The sequence below is a fragment of the Palaemon carinicauda genome, chromosome 19 (assembly GCF_036898095.1).
Source record: "Palaemon carinicauda isolate YSFRI2023 chromosome 19, ASM3689809v2, whole genome shotgun sequence".
Classification (NCBI taxonomy): domain Eukaryota; kingdom Metazoa; phylum Arthropoda; class Malacostraca; order Decapoda; family Palaemonidae; genus Palaemon; species Palaemon carinicauda.
In genome coordinates this window covers 2,816,168-2,822,332 of record NC_090743.1, presented here as the reverse complement: position 1 = coordinate 2,822,332, position 6,165 = coordinate 2,816,168, and the positions used below count along the sequence as shown (strand labels likewise).

Below are 6,165 nucleotides of genomic sequence, written 5' to 3'. Positions count from 1 at the left end.
TGAAAAGATTTTGAGTGAATGCAGCATCCTAAAATGGTGCGTCTTTGTCTAGAACGTGAGGGCGTCTTTGTCCAATATACTAGGGTGTATGCCTAAGACTTTAATGTATTTTTGATGAGAACAGGTTGTCTTTGGCTAAGGCATAAGGGTGTCGTTGCCTGAAACGCTCAATTGTTTATCTTTGCCTAAAATGAGGTGACATTTATTGAAATGAAGATACCTTTACCAAAAATTGTGTGTAAGCTTAAAATGTGAAGGTGGTCTTGCCTAAATTGCTAGGGTATCTACCAAAAAGCATGAGGGTGTCTTTGCCTAAAGCATGAGGGTGTGTGTGTCTAAAGCTTGATAGTGGTTTTGCTTTAAATGTGATGCCTTTACCAAAATCATGTAGGTGTTATTTGCTTTAAGGTTGAGGGTCTGCCTAAAACGTGAGGGTGTCTGTCTAAAACCGATGGTGTCTGCATATAGCTTAAGGTTGTCTTTTCCAAAATCTTTGGGGTATCTGCTTAAAGCTTTAGGGTGTCTTTGCCTAAGTTTGAGGCTTTATTTAATACTTAGTTTGCCCAAAGCTTAAGGTTGTGTTCAGCTAAAGTTTTGGCTGCCTTTGCCTAAAGCTTGATGGTATCATTGCCTAGAACTTTAGTGTGCTACCTAAAGATTAAGAGCACCTTTGCCTAATGCATAAAGGTGTCTAAAGCTTGGTGTGTGTGCTTGAAGGTGTGTCTGCCTAAAGCTTGAAGGTTTCTTTGCCTAATGTGTAAGAGTATCTTTGCCTGAAGCTTGAGGGTGACTTTGCCTGAAGCTTGAGGGTGACTTTGCCTGAAGCTTGAGGGTGACTTTGCCTGAAGCTTGAGGGGGACTTTGCCTGAAGCTTGAGGGGGACTTTGCCTGAAGCTTGAGGGGGACTTTGCCTGAAGCTTGAGGGGGGACTTTGGCTGAAGCTTGAGGGGGGACTTTGGCTGAAGCTTGAGGGGGGACTTTGGCTGAAGCTTGAGGGGGGACTTTGGCTGAAGCTTGAGGGGGGACTTTGGCTGAAGCTTGAGGGGGGACTTTGGCTGAAGCTTGAGGGGGGACTTTGGCTGAAGCTTGAGGGGGGACTTTGCCCCAAAAAGGGATTATGCCTGCCTAAAATTCAAGGGTTTGTTTGACTAAAACATAATGGTGTGTTTGTCTAAAGCTTAGTTTTTTTAACCTGATGTCTAAAATTTGAATGTCCTTGCTTAAAGAATGGTAGTCTTCCTGCCTTTGTATCTTTACAAGGCTTGAGGGTGTTTTTGCCTAAAGTTTTAAGGGTATTTTTGCATACATCCTTTGGGTGAATTTGCCTGAAATGTAAGGGTGTCTTTACTTAATCATAAGGATGTCTTTGCTTAAATCCTGAGGTTGTATTTGCCTATGCTTGAAATCACTTTTTACCAAAGTGAAGTCTGCCTAAAATCCAAGGAGTTTTTGCTTAATTTGTGAGTGTGTTTTCCTAATATTTGGTGTTATCTTAAAATCCAAGGGTGTATTTGACTAAAACATTATGGTGCCTTTGCCTAAAGCTTAAAGGTACTGTAACTGGCTGTATAACGAAATAATTTAATCCACTGTAACACTTGACATGAATCCTTTTAATCCACTGTAGCGCTTAATATTATTCTTTTTTTCTAGATTTCAGATGGACTCCAAACGGTGAAACGTGTTTTAACTACCTTAAAATTAGTAAGGAGGATCCAGTGAACTGACAGTGAAGAATTAGATTATGATCATGAATGTCTGTACGAACTAAGTAGGGGCGCCAGTCTTGAACTACTGAAATTCCCCGTGGCAGTTTCACACAGTAACTTTGAGAGGTAAGATATAGCTATATTTCCATAAAAAAAACGTAACTTCTAAGGCTACTTTAAAGTCTCATAATTGACCCATTTAACGTTGGAGCTTTGGTTAGTTTGAGGAATCTTCAATATTACTATTTCCATAAAAAAAAAAACCTTATAGGTAACTTGTAAGGCTACTGTCAAGTCTGTTGATTTAACTATTTAACGTGGGTGCTTTAGTCTGAGGAATCTTGAGTGAAAGGCAGTTTCTCTAGGGTTTCAAATTGTCAAAAGTAGGCTTATCTTTTAAGGAAAGTCAAATTCTGTGTCAAGACTTAAACTAGTTTGCAATGGGAAAAGGGGGTTAACACGAGCCTCAACAAATGTCAACTATTAAATTTCTGGTTGTAATAAATCGTTAAATTTTTTAATATAAAGGTCAAGACGTAAACTAGTTTGCAATTGGAAAAAGGGTAGGCTAAACATGTCTTTTCAAATGTCAACTATTTAATTCCTGATTGTAATAGATCGTTGATATTTAACCATTTAACGTGGGAGCTTTAGTTAGCCTGAGGAATCTTAAATAGAAGCCAGTTTCTCTTGTTTCAATTTGTCAAAGGTAGGCTTACTCATCTTCTAAGTTAGGTCAAATTCTGTAATATTAAGAAAGTAAAGACTTAAGACTAGTTTGCAATGGGAAAAGGGGTAAAAGTCTTTTCAAATGTCAACAATTTAATTCCTGATTGTAATGGAGCGTTGATATTTTCAGATTGTTTGAAATCCAGTTGGTGAGTTTTTGGTGGCAGGTTGCTCCCGAATCAGATGGTGAACCAATGCTCGCCTTATAAGGGTGGTAGGCGGTAACTTTACGAGAAAATAGACCTAAATGGAAAACACTTTGCATTTTTAATATTTAAAAAAGGTGCTATACTGTGTATATCCAAATTGGAAAAAAGCCTGAGAGAATTAGTTAAAGATCAGCAGAAACTAAAGGAAATTTGTCAAAGGGCTATATCGATTCTGAACTGTGCCAGTTTCATTGATTTAATAGCTAGAACAAGTGTGTTTCTGCTGGTGGGAGAAATAATCTTCAAAAACTCATGCAAGACATTTAAGTCCCTGAACCCTGACTATTGTGATGGAAAACTCCAGGGATGATTATGGATAGCAATTTGCTAAGAGGGGTAAGACTGAAGACGTATTTTTATATTTAAAATTAAAAATTGAAGTATTTGAAAATTGAAGTATTTGAAAATTGAAGTATTTGAAAATTGAAGTATTTGAAAATTGAAGTATTTGAAAATTGAAGTATTTGAAAATTGAAGTATTTGAAAATTGAAGTATTTGAAAATTGAAGTATTTGAAAATTGAAGTATTTGAAAATTGAAGTATTTGAAAATTGAAGTATTTGAAAATTGAAGTATTTGAAAATTGAAGTATTTGAAAATTGAATGAATCACATCATAATAAACTTAATCTACGTTAGACAAATCAAAATCATTAGTGGCGTCCTACAGTCAAATTTTTTAGTGACACATTTTCAGACTCGCAGGGGTGCCCCTTTAGCTCGGAAAAATTTCTTATTAGCTTATTGGTCAGAAGTACTCTTGTTTGAATACTTCCAACCAATTAGCTATCAGGAAGCTTTTCAAAGCTAAAAGGGCACCCTTGTCTGTGTAAATCTCTCTAAAAAAAAATTAGACTACAGTTAAACATAGTATTTTATTCAAGAATTAAGTAAATTTACGTTGCATTTTATAGCTCGACTCTTACTGATTTCTTTGTTTCAGATTCGAATTGCTGAATTTTATGATGCTGAGCTATATTGCACTATGGGCTTTAAAGTTTATGACCACAAGGAAGTCAACTTGAGAATTGTCATCTACGACATAGCAATTTAAGTATATGGTTTCATTATATGTATACTAAATTTAAGTAAAAAAGTAGATTATCAATCTTTTAAATTTTAAAGTTTAATGTGAAGTAATCTAATTAGATGGAGGGATGGATAAAAAATGTATTTATACTATCAATCTTGATTAAGGTTAGACTGTAAAGTAATCTAATTAAATGGAGGGATGGTTAAAAATGTAAGTAGACTATCAATCTTTTCTAATTTTTGACTGAAGTAATCTCATAAAATGGAGGGTTGGTTCAAAAAAGTATTTAAGACTATCAATCTTTTAATTCTTTAAAGCTTAGACTGTAAAGTAATCTTAAGTGGAGGGTTGGCTCAAAGTATTTAAGACTATCAATCTTTTAATTTTTTAAAGTTTAGACTGTAAAGTAATCTAATTAAATGGAGGATTGGTAAAAAAAATTATTAAAGATTTTAATCTTATTTTTTTAAAGTTTAGACTGTAAAGTAATCTAATTAAATGTAGGGTTGGTTCAAAAAAAGTATTTTAAGACTAATCAATCTTTTAATTTTTGAAAGTATAGACTAAAGTAGTCTAATTAAATGGAGGGTTGGTTCAAAAAAAGTATTTTAAGATTAAATTTTTTTTTAAAGTTTAGACTGGAGTAATGTAATCAAATGGGGGGTTGGTTAAAAAAGTATTCAAGAAATCTTTTAATTTTTTAAAGTTTAAACTAAAGTAATCTAATTAAATGTAGGGTTTGTTAGAAAAAGTATAAAAAGTTTAGTCTGTAAAGTAATCTAATTTAATGGAGGATTGGTTAAAAAAAGTATTAAAGATTTCAATCTTATTCTTTTAAAGTTCAGACTGTAAAGAAATCTAATTGAATGGAGGGTTGGTTAAAAAAAGTATTAAAGATTTCAATCTTTTAATTTTTTAAAGATCAGACTGTAAAGTAATCTAAGTGGAGGGTTGATTCAAAAAATTATTTAAGACTATCAATCTTCTAATTTTTTAAAGTTTAGACTGTAAAGTAATCTAATTAGATAGAGGGTTGGTTTCAAAAAGTATTTAAGACTATCAATCTCTTAATTTTTAAAGTTTAGACTGTAAAGTAATCTAAGTGGAGGGTTTTTCAAAAAATTATTTAAGACTATCAATCTTTAAATTTTTTAAGTTTAAACTGTGAAGTAATTTAATTAAATGGAGGGTGAGTTCACTAACCTACAGCACCAATATTTGTAACAAATATTTGTTTCAAACTCTTGTAATTATATAAAATGTTTTAAAATTGTTTTCCCAAAGTTAATCTTGGCATATTGGAAATTTATATCTAAAAATTAGTAAATTAAAACTTTAAAACTGTGAAGTTATGTTCGCAGAATTTTATACGCAGAATTTTAGTTTTGCATTTTTTTTCCAGGATCACCTTCCAGCCGATGGAAAACAAGCTGGAATAGTGTCATTTAAGCAAGATTATTCCAGCACGAGAGCTGTACATTCGGTGTCGTCTTAGCAAGATTATTCCAGCACAAGTGCTGTACATACAGCATCTGAAGCCGTATTTGATATCGAAAACCCTAATTGTTCTGGAAAAATGTGATTTCAATATATTGAGTCACAGGCAAAACCCTAATTGTTCTGGAAAATTGTGATTTCAAGAGACTTGAGTCATAGGGAGACTTGAGTCATAGGGAGACTTGAGTCATAGGGAGACTTGAGTCATAGGGAGACTTGAGTCATAGGGAGACTTGAGTCATAGGGAGACTTGAGTCATAGGGAGACTTGAGTCATAGGGAGACTTGAGTCATAGGGAGACTTGAGTCATAGGGAGACTTGAGTCATAGGGAGACTTGAGTCATAGGGGGACTTGAGTCATAGGGGGACTTGAGTCAGTGTTAGTTGACATGATATGCATCTGTGGGAAAAATGTTACTGAGGTATAAAAGTAGACGTGCTATAAAGCCTTTAATAGTATTATCCTAAAAATTATTCAACCTAGGGATATTAATTTGTCTCCGTATTAAATGGCATAGGAAAATTAGTCTCTAGGGCTCTTTAATGTCTTGTTGACATGTGATGATTTCTGATTGCTAGCCTTAGCCCTTTCTGTCAGTATTTGAAGGTAGTTTCCTTAGGTCTATAAGCACTCGGTTAGAATAGCCTTAGTCTCTATATTTAGCTGAAATTTATTATTTCTGCTTTTCGAGTTGGTTCCCCCAGTAAACGTTAATTTTCAAAGAGTGATGCTTCATTATATGCTATAAGGGATTTTTTGGTTTTCACCCTTTTCTACAACTTATGTAGATTTCTAAAATTTTTCTTAGATTGTTACTTGCACAATCATGTTGATTGGGAGACCATCACTTCTAGTATAATAATCAGTTTTATAACTCTCTTAATTGCTAATTTTTTTCTTAAAGCTTACGAAATCTTAACACGAAAACTAAGATAGTATCATACAAGGAATAGTTTATATCACAGCTAGTAGATCACGTTTATATAAC

General features: G+C 33.7%; 1 long non-coding RNA gene across 1 annotated transcript; it reads left to right on the top strand.

Annotated features, from left to right (window-relative positions):
• Positions 1-1,657: 1,657 nt before the first annotated feature.
• Positions 1,658-5,516, top strand: LOC137658396 (uncharacterized). Its single transcript, XR_011047326.1, has 3 exons — positions 1,658-1,835; positions 2,569-2,983; positions 3,590-5,516. It is a non-coding gene; the product is annotated as an uncharacterized lncRNA (long non-coding RNA).
• Positions 5,517-6,165: the final 649 nt, after the last annotated feature.